The 15,985-nt window shown below is 43.9% G+C and overlaps 2 protein-coding genes across 3 annotated transcripts in view; both read right to left on the reverse strand.

The window, feature by feature from the left end:
* LOC120423713 (uncharacterized) overlaps nucleotides 1-14,518 on the reverse strand; it is a 112,726-nt gene extending 98,208 nt beyond the window's left edge. The window contains exon 1 of the mRNA XM_039587617.2: nucleotides 13,836-14,518. The gene's annotated coding sequence lies outside the window, so the exon portion shown is untranslated. The remainder of the gene's footprint in view (nucleotides 1-13,835) is intronic.
* LOC120427676 (uncharacterized) overlaps nucleotides 1-15,985 on the reverse strand; it is a 378,463-nt gene that overhangs the window by 338,120 nt on the left and 24,358 nt on the right. The window lies entirely within an intron of this gene.

Below are 15,985 nucleotides of genomic sequence, written 5' to 3' on the forward strand. Positions count from 1 at the left end.
GAACTTTGTACAAAACTCCTAAAAAATATTCTATTTTATTTTATATTTTTAAAACATTGCCTATGTATTTAATCCTAAATAATTTATTCCTATAAAATTTTTTCAATCTTTGGCACCTCTGTGGAAATAAATTGCCAAAACAAGTATGGTTCGGAAAATGTCCAATCAAAATGGTAATTTTCATGTCCAGTATCAAAAACCATGAATTTTGGTACCCATATTGCCCCAAGTCGAATAGTTCGATTAATGTCCCCCCCCAGTAGAACCTTCCCGAGGGCAATTGCCACTCGGGGTGTGGCCAATCCGGTCAAAATGGCCATTTTCATTACCAGTTTCAAAAATCATGAATTTTGATACCCATATTGCCCCAAGTCGTATGGTACGATTAATGTCCCCCCGGTAGAACCTTCCCGAGGGCACTGGCCACTCCGGGTGTGGCCAATCCGGTCAAAATGGCCATTTTCATTACAAGTTTAAAAAACCATGAATTTTGATACCCATATTGCCCCAAGTCGTATGGTTCGATTAATGTCCCCCGGTAGAACCTTCCCGAGGGCACTGGCCACTCCGGGTGTGGCCAATCCTGTCAAAATGGCCATTTTCATTATCAGTTTCAAAAACCATGAATTTTGATACCTATATTGCCCCAAGTCGTATGGTTCGAATAATGTCCCCCCGGTAGAACCTTCCCGAGGGCACTGGCCACTCCGGGTGTGGCCAATCCGGTCAAAATGGCCATTTTCATTACCAGTTTCAATAACCATGAATTTTGATACCCATATTGCCCCAAGTCGTATGGTTCGATTAATGTCCCCCCGGTAGAACATTCCCGAGGGCACTGGCCACTCCGGGTGTGGCCAATCCAGTCAAAATGGCCATTTTCATTATCAGTTTCAAAAACCATGAATTTTGATACCTATATTGCCCCAAGTCGTATGGTTCGAATAATGTCCCCCCGGTAGAACCTTCCCGAGGGCACTGGCCACTCCGGTGTGGCCAATCCGGTCAAAATGGCCATTTTCATTACAAGTTTAAAAAACCATGAATTTTGATACCCATATTGCCCCAAGTCGTATGGTTCGATTAATGTCCCCCCGGTAGAACCTTCCCGAGGGCACTGGCCACTCCGGGTGTGGCCAATCCTGTCAAAATGGCCATTTTCATTATCAGTTTCAAAAACCATGAATTTTGATACCTATATTGCCCCAAGTCGTATGGTTCGAATAATGTCCCCCCGGTAGAACCTTCCCGAGGGCACTGGCCACTCCGGGTGTGGCCAATCCGGTCAAAATGCCCATTTTCATTACCAGTTTCAATAACCATGAATTTTGATACCCATATTGCCCCAAGTCGTATGGTTCGATTAATGTCCCCCCGGTAGAACATTCCCGAGGGCACTGGCCACTCCGGGTGTGGCCAATATCCTATAAATGTGGTCCCAAGCCCATTGCCCCAAATCATTCTGGTCCGGTGACCGTCCTTACAATCTTCATAAGAACAGAATTCCTCCCAATTTAGTGCACAAACTGTGTCTTTCAATGTGTGCGTGTGTGTGTGTGAGCAATAAAATTACCACCGTGGATCCGCCTTTGTCGAAACCTCGTAAGGCACTGAATTTTTCTGAGGCTATCTGTTAGCTTAAATAGTTTGCATGAAATGTGGCAACATGGTGCAAATTTTGCCTCCTCTCCTGTTTACGTGGAACTGTCACGCGAGAATGTTGCACCACTGTTGCCACATTTCATGCGAACTATTTAAGCTAACAGATAGCCTCAAAAAAATTCAGTGCCTTACGAGGTTTCGACAAAAGCGGATCCACGGTGGTAATTTTATTGCTCACACACACACACACGCACACATTGAAAGACACAGTTTGTGCACTAAATTGGGAGGAATTCTGTTCTTATGAAGATTGTAAGGACGGTCACCGGACCAGAATGATTTGGGGCAATGGGCTTGGGACCACATTTATAGGATATTGGCCACACCCGGAGTGGCCAGTGCCCTCGGGAATGTTCTACCGGGGGGACATTAATCGAACCATACGACTTGGGGCAATATGGGTATCAAAATTCATGGTTATTGAAACTGGTAATGAAAATGGGCATTTTGACTGGATTGGCCACACCCGGAGTGGCCAGTGCCCTCGGGAAGGTTCTACCGGGGGGACATTAATCGAACCATACGACTTGGGGCAATATGGGTATCAAAATTCATGGTTTTTTAAACTTGTAATGAAAATGGCCATTTTGACCGGATTGGCCACACCCGGAGTGGCCAGTGCCCTCGGGAAGGTTCTACCGGGGGGACATTATTCGAACCATACGACTTGGGGCAATATAGGTATCAAAATTCATGGTTTTTGAAACTGATAATGAAAATGGCAATTTTGACTGGATTGGCCACACCCGGAGTGGCCAGTGCCCTCGGGAAGGTTCTACCGGGGGACATTAATCGAACCATACGACTTGGGGCAATATAGGTATCAAAATTCATGGTTTTTGAAACTGATAATGAAAATGGCCATTTTGACTGGATTGGCCACACCCGGAGTGGCCAGTGCCCTCGGGAAGGTTCTACCGGGGGACATTAATCGAACCATACGACTTGGGGCAATATGGGTATCAAAATTCATGGTTTTTTAAACTTGTAATGAAAATGGCCATTTTGACCGGATTGGCCACACCCGGAGTGGCCAGTGCCCTCGGGAAGGTTCTACCGGGGGGACATTATTCGAACCATACGACTTGGGGCAATATAGGTATCAAAATTCATGGTTTTTGAAACTGATAATGAAAATGGCCATTTTGACTGGATTGGCCACACCCGGAGTGGCCAGTGCCCTCGGGAAGGTTCTACCGGGGGGACATTAATCGAACCATACGACTTGGGGCAATATGGGTATCAAAATTCATGGTTATTGAAACTGGTAATAAAAATAAGCATTTTGACTAGATTGGCCACACCCGTAGTGGCCAAACCATGAATTTTGAAACCCATATTGCCCTAAGTCGTATGGTTCGATTAATGTCCCCCCGGTAGAACCTTCCCGAGGGCACTGGCCACTCCGGGTGTGGCCAATCCGGTCAAAATGGCCATTTTCATTACCAGTTTAAAAAACCATGAATTTTGATACCCATATTGCCCTAAGTCGTATGGTTCGATTAATGTCCCCCCGGTAGAACCTTCCCGAGGGCACTGGCCACTCCGGGTGTGGCCAATCCGGTCAAAATGGCCATTTTCATTACCAGTTTAAAAAACCATGAATTTTGATACCCATATTGGCCCAAGAACCGTGGTGTAGGGATAAGCGTGATTGCCTCTCACCCAGTCGGCCTGGGTTCGATCCCAAACGGTCCCGGTGGCATTTTTCGAGACGAGATTTGTCTGATCACGCCTTCCGTCGGACGGGAAGTAAATGTTGGCCCCGGACTAACCTAAAAAGGTTAGGTCGTTAGCTCAGTCCAGGTGTTGGAGTCGTCTCCCTGGGTCCTGTCTCGGTGGAGTCGCTGGTAGGCAGTTGGACTAACAATCCAAAGGTCGTCAGTTCGAATCCCGGGGTGGATGGAAGCTAAGGTGTAAAAAGAGGTTTGCAATTGCCTCAACAATCAAGCCTTCGAACACCTAGTTTCGAGTAGGAATCTCGCAATCGAGAACGCCAAGGCAATGCTGTAGAGCGAATAATTTGATTTGATTTTTTGATTGGCCCAAGTCGTATGGTTCGAATAATGTACCCCCGGTAGAACCTTCCCGAGGGCACTGGCCACTCCGGGTGTGGCCAATCCAGTCAAAATGGCCATTTTCATTACCAGTTTCAAAAACCATGAATTTTGATACCCATATTGCCCAAATTTGTATGGTAAATGTTCTCCCTCAGGGCAATGGCCACTCCGGGTGTGGTCAATCCTGCCAAAATGGCCATTTTCATCACCAGTATCAAAAACCATGAATTTTGATACGCATATTGCCCCAAGTCGTATGGTTCCGTAAATGTCCTCCCGGTAGAACCTTCCCTCAGGGCACTGGCCGCTCCGGGTGTGGCCAATTCTGCCAAAATGGCCATTTTCATCACCAGTATCAAAAACCATGAATTTTGATACCCATATTGCCCAAATTTGTATGGTTCCGTAAATGTCCTCCCGGTAGAACCTTCCCTCAGGGCAATGGCCACTCCGGGTGTGGCCAATCCTGCCAAAATGGTCATTTTCATTACCAGTATCAAAAACCATGAATTTTGATACGCATATTGCCCCAAGTCGTATGGTTCCGTAAATGTCCTCCCGGTAGAACCTTCCCTCAGGGCACTGGCCACTCCGGGTGTGGCCAATCCTGCCAAAATGGCCATTTTCATCACCAGTATCAAAAACCATGAATTTTGATACGCATATTGCCCCAAGTCGTATGGTTCCGTAAATGTCCTCCCGGTAGAACCTTCCCTCAGGGCACTGGCCGCTCCGGGTGTGGCCAATTCTGCCAAAATTGCCATTTTCATCACCAGTATCAAAAACCATGAATTTTGATACCCATATTGCCCAAATTTGTATGGTTCCGTAAATGTCCTCCCGGTAGAACCTTCCCTCAGGGCACTGGCCACTCCGGGTGTGGCCAATTCTGCCAAAATGGCCATTTTCATCACCAGTATCAAAAACCATGAATTTTGATACCCATATTGCCCAAATTTGTATGGTTCCGTAAATGTCCTCCCGGTAGAACCTTCCCTCAGGGCAATGGCCACTCCGGGTGTGGCCAATCCTGCCAAAATGGTAATTTTCATTACCAGTATCAAAAACCATGAATTTTGATACCCATATTGCCCAAATTTGTATGGTTCCGTAAATGTCCTCCCGGTAGAACCTTCCCTCAGGGCAATGGCCACTCCTGGTGTGGCCAATCCTGCCAAAATGGTCATTTTCATTACCAGTATCAAAAACCATGAATTTTGATACCCATATTGCCCAAATTTGTATGGTTCCGTAAATGTCCTCCCGGCAGAACCTTCCCTCAGGGCACTGGCCGCTCCGGGTGTGGCCAATTCTGCCAAAATGGCCATTTTCATCACCAGTATCAAAAACCATGAATTTTGATACGCATATTGCCCCAAGTCGTATGGTTCCGTAAATGTTCTCCCGGTAGAACCTTCCCTCAGGGCAATGGCCACTCCGGGTGTGGTCAATCCTGCCAAAATGGTCATTTTCATTACCAGTATCAAAAACCATGAATTTTGATACCCATATTGCCCAAATTTGTATGGTTTCGTAAATGTCCTCCCGGTAGAACCTTCCCTCAGGGCAATGGCCACTCCGGGTGTGGCCAATCCTGCCAAAATGGCCATTTTCATCACCAGTATCAAAAACCATGAATTTTGATACCCATATTGCCCAAATTTGTATGGTTCCGTAAATGTCCTCCCGGTAGAACCTTCCCTCAGGGCAATGGCCACTCCGGGTGTGGCCAATCCTGCCAAAATGGTAATTTTCATTACCAGTATCAAAAACCATGAATTTTGATACCCATATTGCCCAAATTTGTATGGTTCCGTAAATGTCCTCCCGGTAGAACCTTCCCTCAGGGCACTGGCCGCTCCGGGTGTGGCCAATCCTGCCAAAATTGCCATTTTCATCACCAGTATCAAAAACCATGAATTTTGATACCCATATTGCCCAAATTTGTATGGTTCCGTAAATGTCCTCCCGGTAGAACCTTCCCTCAGGGCAATGGCCACTCCGGGTGTGGCCAATCCTGCCAAAATGGCCATTTTCATTACCAGTATCAAAAACCATGAATTTTGATACCCATATTTCCCAAATTGTATGGTTCCGTAAATGTCCTCCCGGTAGAACCTTCCCTCAGGGCAATGGCCACTCCGGGTGTGGCCAATCCTGCCAAAATGGCCATTTTCATCACCAGTATCAAAAACCATGAATTTTGATACGCATATTGCCCCAAGTCGTATGGTTCCGTAAATGTCCTCCCGGTAGAACCTTCCCTCAGGGCACTGGCCGCTCCGGGTGTGGCCAATTCTGCCAAAATGGCCATTTTCATTATCAGTTTCAAAAACCATGAATTTTGATACGCATATTGCCCCAAGACGTATGGTTCCGTAAATGTCCTCCCGGTAGAACCTTCCCTCAGGGCAATGGCCACTCCGGGTGTGGCCAATCCTGCCAAAATGGCCATTTTCATCACCAGTATCAAAAACCATGAATTTTGATACGCATATTGCCCCAAGTCGTATGGTTCCGTAAATGTCCTCCCGGTAGAACCTTCCCTCAGGGCACTGGCCGCTCCGGGTGTGGCCAATTTTGCCAAAATGGCCATTTTCATTATCAGTTTCAAAAACCATGAATTTTGATACGCATATTGCCCCAAGACGTATGGTTCCGTAAATGTTCTCCCGGTAGAACCTTCCCTCAGGGCAATGGCCACTCCGGGTGTGGCCAATCCTGCCAAAATGGCCATTTTCATTACCAGTATCAAAAACCATGAATTTTGATACCCATATTGCCCAAATTTGTATGGTTCCGTAAATGTCCTCCCGGTAGAACCTTCCCTCAGGGCAATGGCCACTCCGGGTGTGGCCAATCCTGCCAAAATGGCCATTTTCATTACCAGTATCAAAAACCATGAATTTTGATACCCATATTGCCCAAATTTGTATGGTTCCGTAAATGTCCTCCCGGTAGAACCTTCCCTCAGGGCACTGGCCACACCGGGTGTGGCCGATATCCTACCAAATTGTTCCCAATAATTTCGGTATTCCGGTGACCGTTCTGGCTACCGTCAATAACTTCTTGGACCTCCTCTCAAGTTCGTGCACCACCTGCGTGTGTGTGTGTGAGCAATAAAATTCCCAACGTAAGGTCCGTCTTTGATGAAAGTCTGATGGACACTAAATCCTCCAGAGGCTAACTTTTAGCTTAAATAGTTTTCACGGCATCTACGCAACAGAAACAGAATGTCACGCCGAGGGCTTGCGACGGTAACGCTACATTTTCGAAAAATTTTGCATTGACACCGCAGATAGAGCTTTAAGACAAAGTCCTTTGTCAAAAAATGCGTCCCGACGGACAGGCACCGCGAAACGAACTGGCTCAGCTCTGCTGTCATCGTGACAACTAGAGCTAGCCTTACCTTCACACACACACACGCACGAACTCACCCGAAATACACACCGACGACGATCGACGAAAACGGAACGCGAAAAAGAAAAAATGCGTCCCGACGGACAGGCACCGCGAAACGAACTGACTCAGCTCTGCTGTCATCGTGACAACCAGAGCTAGCCGCACCTTCACACACACACACGCACGAACTCACCCGAAATACACACCGACGACGATCGACGAAAACGGAACGCGAATAAAAATGCGTCCCGACGGACAGGCACCGCGAAACGAACTGGCTCAGCTCTGCTGTCATCGTGACAACTAGAGCTAGCCTTACCTTCACACACACACACGCACGAACTCACCCGAAATACACACCGACGACGATCGACGAAAACGGAACGCGAAAAAGAAAAAATGCGTCCCGACGGACAGGCACCGCGAAACGAACTGGCTCAGCTCTGCTGTCATCGTGACAACTAGAGCTAGCCGCACCTTCACACACACACACACGCACGAACTCACCCGAAATACACACCGACGACGATCGACGAAAACGGAACGCGAATAAAAATGCGTCCCGACGGACAGGCACCGCGAAACGAACTGACTCAGCTCTGCTGTCATCGTGACAACCAGAGCTAGCCGCACCTTCACACACACACACGCACGAACTCACCCGAAATACACACCGACGACGATCGACGAAAACGGAACGCGAATAAAAATGCGTCCCGACGGACAGGCACCGCGAAACGAACTGACTCAGCTCTGCTGTCATCGTGACAACCAGAGCTAGCCGCACCTTCACACACACACACGCACGAACTCACCCGAAATACACACCGACGACGATCGACGAAAACGGAACGCGAATAAAAATGCGTCCCGACGGACAGGCACCGCGAAACGAACTGGCTCAGCTCTGCTGTCATCGTGACAACTAGAGCTAGCCTTACCTTCACACACACACGCACGAACTCACCCGAAATACACACCGACGACGATCGACGAAAACGGAACGCGAAAAAGAAAAAATGCGTCCCGACGGACAGGCACCGCGAAACGAACTGGCTCAGCTCTGCTGTCATCGTGACAACTAGAGCTAGCCGCACCTTCACACACACACACACGCACGAACTCACCCGAAATACACACCGACGACGATCGACGAAAACGGAACGCGAATAAAAATGCGTCCCGACGGACAGGCACCGCGAAACGAACTGGCTCAGCTCTGCTGTCATCGTGACAACTAGAGCTAGCCGCACCTTCACACACACACACACGCACGAACTCACCCGAAATACACACCGACGACGATCGACGAAAACGGAACGCGAATAAAAATGCGTCCCGACGGACAGGCACCGCGAAACGAACTGGCTCAGCTCTGCTGTCATCGTGACAACCAGAGCTAGCCGCACCTTCACACACACACACGCACGAACTCACCCGAAATACACACCGACGACGATCGACGAAAACGGAACGCGAATAAAAATGCGTCCCGACGGACAGGCACCGCGAAACGAACTGGCTCAGCTCTGCTGTCATCGTGACAACTAGAGCTAGCCTTACCTTCACACACACACGCACGAACTCACCCGAAATACACACCGACGACGATCGACGAAAACGGAACGCGAAAAAGAAAAAATGCGTCCCGACGGACAGGCACCGCGAAACGAACTGGCTCAGCTCTGCTGTCATCGTGACAACTAGAGCTAGCCGCACCTTCACACACACACACACGCACGAACTCACCCGAAATACACACCGACGACGATCGACGAAAACGGAACGCGAATAAAAATGCGTCCCGACGGACAGGCACCGCGAAACGAACTGACTCAGCTCTGCTGTCATCGTGACAACCAGAGCTAGCCGCACCTTCACACACACACACGCACGAACTCACCCGAAATACACACCGACGACGATCGACGAAAACGGAACGCGAATAAAAATGCGTCCCGACGGACAGGCACCGCGAAACGAACTGGCTCAGCTCTGCTGTCATCGTGACAACTAGAGCTAGCCTTACCTTCACACACACACGCACGAACTCACCCGAAATACACACCGACGACGATCGACGAAAACGGAACGCGAAAAAGAAAAAATGCGTCCCGACGGACAGGCACCGCGAAACGAACTGGCTCAGCTCTGCTGTCATCGTGACAACTAGAGCTAGCCGCACCTTCACACACACACACACGCACGAACTCACCCGAAATACACACCGACGACGATCGACGAAAACGGAACGCGAATAAAAATGCGTCCCGACGGACAGGCACCGCGAAACGAACTGGCTCAGCTCTGCTGTCATCGTGACAACTAGAGCTAGCCGCACCTTCACACACACACACACGCACGAACTCACCCGAAATACACACCGACGACGATCGACGAAAACGGAACGCGAATAAAAATGCGTCCCGACGGACAGGCACCGCGAAACGAACTCAGCTGCCAAGACTGTCAGACCAAAGAGAAAACAATGAACAATTTTCGTCCGTCGAAGTAATTCATGTGAACTTGAGATACTGCTTGTTACATAATTTAAAGGTTGACCATTCAAATCCCATTTTCGAATTCGCGACTTTTCCAGAACCTCAAAAAATACGCATTTCTTATCTAAAAAATGACTGAAATCTAAATTTTTAATACAAAAAAAATCAAACTGTTGAAACTTATCAACAAATTTACATTTAAAAAACCTAAAAAATAGAAGCACTCATGATTTTGAAAATTTCAGTAAAATAAAATCAACAAAATTTTGATTTTGTGACTTTGATTCAAATAATTAAAAGCATTACAATAAAAGAAAGGTTTATTTTAAAAACTGCCTAACATAATTGTTTATTCCTCAGTTTGAACTGGAAAAAGGAGATGGCAAGAAGTTGTAAATAACTAAATTTGAAATATTTTCTTGATTATATAATTTTGTTAGCAATAATCTCTTAAATAAGATCACAGTGAATATTTTTTTTTTGCAAAAAAAAAAATGCAATAAATGCAAATATCCTGAAATTTATGAGAAATTATATTTCTAAAATGTATTTTAGTGGTTTTTGGTATCAAATTGAGAAAAAAATCATTGGTCTATCGAACGTCAGTGGTTTATTGTTTTCTTTTTTTCATGAATTACATTTTACATTTTAAAACATTTGCTACAAAAATAAAAAATCGGCAAACTCATATTGGAATCGTCTTTCAAATATGTTAGCAATGTATACAAATGAAACAAAATAATAATTTTACGCTTATGATAGTCATCGAAGTCAGGCTCTATTATCAATTTGGTGTTGAAATAGTTTTGTTGTTTTGTAACCTGTTTATTTTGATAGACTTAGTCAAAAATAATCAAATACATGCCATCATGACCATTCATTATTTATAAGGATTTCTAATGTCTTAATAGGCTATTTATTGTTAAATAATTCAAATGGAGAAAAAAAAACCTTTAATTTTCAGTAATGTGCCCAATACAAATTTAGAGCAATTGATTTGAAATTGTTCAAAAGATTCCAAAAATAATTCAAGATTTAGAAAAAAATTCTCAAACGAAAATTTTTTTTGGAACTAACGCACTAACTTGCGAATATTTTTGAAACATACGTCAAAATTCAAAAATTGCCGACATTTTTCCGATTTTTTGCGGATTTCGGCGAATTACTGGATTTTCCTAAATTTTCCGACTTGTCATAATTCTTTTGGAAAATTTAGACAATCATCAAATTCAAGCACTGAAAGTGAGAAAAAATATTCGCTATGAGTCGCTCTGAGGGCATCAGAAGCAGAAGAAAAGAGCAAGTTTCTCCTACATGTTTTAGCTAACTTCATCACGATTAACTGATCGAAGTAGTATAAAAGTGTCCACTAATTCAAAAATGAAGTATGGTTTTCACTTAATTTTTATTTTAAGCCAAATTCACTACACTTTCTAAACGATTTCAATACATTTTTTATGAAATAATAACGTCATGATTCAAAATCCGGACACTTAGTAGCATATCATTTTTGTTATAGCTGGCAAAAAATCATGTAATAAGTTGGAAATGTAGAAACATCATCAGGATGTAGTAGTACAGTCAGTTTCAAGAAAATGCATGCAAAATATGTCTTTTCTAACAATTTTTCATCAGAATTTAAAAATGAAAATGACTTGTTGTGCTTCGAATCTAGGACATTGATAAAAGCTTATTCGAAATCCGGACACTTTTGCTTCGAATTCCGGACACTCGATTTTACTTATGAATCGCACAAATTTGGACTGAAATGTTAGTGAAAGTGAATCTTTAGGTCTCAAATAAGCCTTTAACATCATAACAATCGATAGTTTATATAAAAATTTGCTAGAATTTAACGAAAATTATGACATTCATAATGCGAACTTATATCCAAATAATTGATTAAACAAGATGAAGTGTCCGGCTTTCGAAGCGTCTGGGAATTCGAATCATGACGTTAGTTCTAACGTGTCAAAAAAAAAACGCTTTCAAGATACCTGGTCTGTGATGTTACTAAACCTCCCGCAATTATAAAACAGCTGATACACCCACCTTTCCAGCTTACGAAACCATGTTCTAGAGTGAATAAAATAAGTTTTATTATTATTTTCACTGAGATCTTTTGAAACACGCACGAAGCAAAATGATCATCGTTCGTTCAAAACGTTAATCGTTTGTGCTAAACGAGAGAGAATTGAGAGAAAAAAAATCATCTCCGGTGCTGTTCGTGTCTTTTTACATGCATTTGAGTTTATCGCTTATGAATGTTAGTTCATTTTAAGTGCTCGTTTGAAAAACTACCAATGAAATCCAGAATAGCATTTTTTTTTTTTGGAGGGTGATCCAGCCGCACATCGTTGATGTCGAAACCTCTAAACAGGGCCCTCGTCCTGTCACGTCCGTCAGTAGTCTTGTCGTACATTACAACTAGAATCAGATCTGCCAATGAATTAGTACACTTCGACCAAATAAACACAGACGCTGTATGGATCTGACTCTAGAATAAATGCACAGTTGTGTGTTATTCATAAGTCCAAAATGTTCAATTATTCATATAAGTCCAAATTTTCATTTGCGGATAACTACCTAACTTGAATTGAATACAAGATTTAAAGCAAGCTATCCGAAAGCTACTCTTATCTCAAATCCCCGACATTTTAATTAATAGCCAAAAAAATGTTTCTTGTAAAACCTGTCTGGCTTCTTAAAAAAAAAAAACAAATACAAAAACAAAAAAAAAAATGAATAACAGTTCATATTTTACAAGTCGTGAATTGAAATAGAGACGACCATTCGATCGTCAGAATTCCAGTAGATCCTCGATTCGCAACAATGGTCGATACAATCATAATCCGACAACCGTTAGTTCAACAGATCAACGAACTTAGTCCGATATCATTTCACTATTGATTGATCGAGACTCTACGGAAATTTTGACAAATCATAATGGTTTTTATGCTACTTGAATGAAAATCACCGATTCTGATAGAATTACTGAATTCACTGTTACTAATTTTGTCCCTAAATAACTAAATGCAAAGTATAAAAAGTTGATATTTATAGTTAAAATCCTAAATTCTACAAAAACTAATTTTTTAAAAACCCGCATCCTAACCTGACACCCACATTAAGATAGGGAAAAATCACATATGTTTATTTTACAAATGTGATATTTCCACTATCGGAGAACCTCCTTGTCTCGATGATAGCTTACCGGCCATCGATTAAGCCCTGAGACTGCGCCAAAGTGGGTTCTCGCAGCATGAAGTGGTGTCCATGTGTAAAAATGGAAGCTTCAGCAATATACTGAACACTTCGATTTTAATTCCACATCGAATCAAATCATACTCTTTGCCAAACAAGCATCAAACCTATGACACTCATTATGACAAAGCCCAGGGAAATCCAGAATAGCATTTGAGGTCATAATTGCGTAAAAATGTACATCTCGGGAGAAATTCCAGGACTGTTTACATCAAAAGGAAAACGTTTTCCAAGTTTGTGGATTTCAGGGGTCATTGTTTTGCTCCTGAATTTCTTATGAAACATTAAAATTTGTAGCCGGTTGATAAATTGACTAAGAAATCAAAGCTTGAGATGATAAATAAACAAAAACAAAGACTGTAAGGCGGAGAAAGTTGCTCTTGTGCGCAATGTCTTGCCCCGAGCAAAAGACAGTAATTCAAAATTGCTGCGCTGATCAAAATGTAGCAATCAATCCAAGTCAATTTTTCATAGAAGTTATAAAAGAAACACTTCAAGCTAAGAAACATTTGAAAATTAATTTTAGGAGGTGTAATTGAACTTCAAATTACTGATATATCAACATTAGATACCCGGTCGAATTACATTTCGTTACTCTATTTGTTTGGAAATTTTGTCCCAATGTTCGAAAACAGAATAAAATGTCAAAAATGACGTCAAAATTATCAAAACAAAACTGTCAGAGCCACCCTAGCTCTCCCTAATTCGTTCGTTCGTTCGTTTGTTCGGCTTCGGCCCGACAGCTATGCACCGTAACCATCATCATCATCATCATCATCGACATCATTCAGCTGTTTATATCTCTATGCCTTCATCTTCTTTGCGACCTATCGCGGGCCCGAGCGGCACCAACCGCGACATATCAGCCAACCCACAGAGCGCGAGAACTGTCAAAATCTGTGAATGCACGTAAGGATTACACTGCTCAGTGCGCGCTTGGACTTACCATTGATTTGTTTTGAAGGCGGATTCACCGGCGGCGAAGTTTTGCGGGTCGATTCTCCGGGGAACTTCCGGGGAAGAGCTGCTGCTGCTGGTTGTGCTGGTGCGATGGAAAATTCCTTCTGCGTGTGCTGTATCTGTATATCTGTGGCCCCTCTGTCACAGACACATTCACCCCGACACACTCTTTTGTCGTCGCGGCGGAACTTCTCCTCTGGTGGCCACTTCTAAATGGCCGCGAACCTTTCTTCACAGAACGCACTAGATTGCTCCGGTGGACGGCCCCCGGGTCAGGACACACACACTCACGGAATCGGTCAAAGACGCGCGCGCCGTTTGGCAACCGGAAACTCTACACCACCACGTCCCCCTGTTTGCTGGACGGAACTTGACCCCGACGCTAAAGCTGGTCTCACACTGGTACTCGGGTAACACTCCGCGCGCGCTCGTTTCAACACGGATCCAGAAAGGCTAAACTTAACGGGAAGCTTGAACAGCAGAAGCAGCAGCGTCCGGACCAACCGAAAGGAAGTCAACCTCTTTTTTTCGCATTCGTCGAACAAGACTTGAGCCAAAAGACTTGAAACTTATTTTACAACACAGACACGACACGGGCCTGGGCCAACACAAATGAACTGCTGCCAAGTCCGCGAGGAGGGAGAGATCGCTTCTGCTACGGGTGGGCAGTGCTGCCAGTAATCGGTTGCGCGGCTGTCACAAACACCCCGCTCTGCCATTTTGACAGTGTTTGTGTGCGCAGCGGAGCGCGAACCAGTGCTACCAATACACTGACAGGTGCGGTTTCAGTGCTTGAAACATAAAAACAGAAAGCAGCCAAAGGCCACCACCAGGCAACACTGCGAGTCATCAGAGCGGTTCTTCGGAAAATCCATTCGTTTCGATGTGAGACGGCTGGTTGACGCATATTCGCGCGCACAGTGGGAATTGCCGACACATGTTTGAGTTGAAATGTGCAATACTTTTTGAAAGTTGAAGAAAAATCGTCGCCGTCGTGCTATCTTGACGAAATTTTGAACAAATTTACCTAAAAAGTAAAGTCTCAAGAAAGCACAACGACAACAGACGTGTCACAAGATAGCATACAAGCGACGTTATTTTGAGTCATTTGTCCAATTCTAGGTGAAAAGTGACAATTCTTAAGCAACACGATAAAAGGACGGATAAGCATTTTGACAGCTGGAACTATTTTGCAAGTCGCGACACAAGAGGTGAATTTTTTAACAAAACTCATACATGTTAAACAGCTGGCCTTCCCGGAACGGAACGGAATCGACGTAACACCTTATAATGTGGCCCTCTTAAACCTTGCGGTTTCGTCAACGGATCCGCAGGCGTGTATCGTTCTTTTTGCAACAAGACTCCGCTTCCCGGGTCTCCTAAGTGTGAAGGTATGGCACGGGGAGAGGGCACCGAATACCTATATTAACACTTAGAATTTTTTGCGTCCGCCTCGGGATTCGAACCGGCGACCTCTAGTTTGTGAGTCCAGTGCGCGGTCCGATTGATCCACACAGGCAGACTTGAATATGGATGATCAATTATCAATAAAAGCAACGTTTTTCATCGTTTGTTATCAATAGAACATCTTCTTTTGGTTTTATATTAAAATGGGAATTGAAAAATGATGCTCAACATTCAAATGCGTTGTTCTCAAATCGATTGATTCTCGATTTTACTATTTACGCAAAAACCACTTTATCCAAAATTCCATAACTCCTGAACAGGTAACGCATTTTTAGCTCGCTTCGTTTGAACTTTTTGAGAAAAGAACTATAACAAAAAACTTTTTTGGTACTTAAAAAATTCACTAAAACTAAAAAAATATTTTTAAATAAACTCAAACATGTTAAATGGATTATAAACGCTGAGGAATGCATTTCAAATTGTTTTCAACTGTGTATTTAATGCAATTTGGAGGTTTTTCTGAAAAAAAAATTTGCCCCCTAATTTTTTAAGCCGTTTTTGAAGGGAGGAGATAAAACAAATATTTCTAAGTTAGTGCAGCCATGTTTTTTTCAAATGTTTTAAGAGGCAGTATTTTGGATTCCGAATATGACAAAATTGAGACCAAAAAGTGCCGTCTTCTTGGCCTACAGGGCAAAAACTAACGTTGTAAAATGTTTGTTCTAGAAA

The sequence above is a fragment of the Culex pipiens genome, chromosome 1, assembly GCF_016801865.2.
Source record: "Culex pipiens pallens isolate TS chromosome 1, TS_CPP_V2, whole genome shotgun sequence".
Lineage (NCBI taxonomy): Eukaryota > Metazoa > Arthropoda > Insecta > Diptera > Culicidae > Culex > Culex pipiens.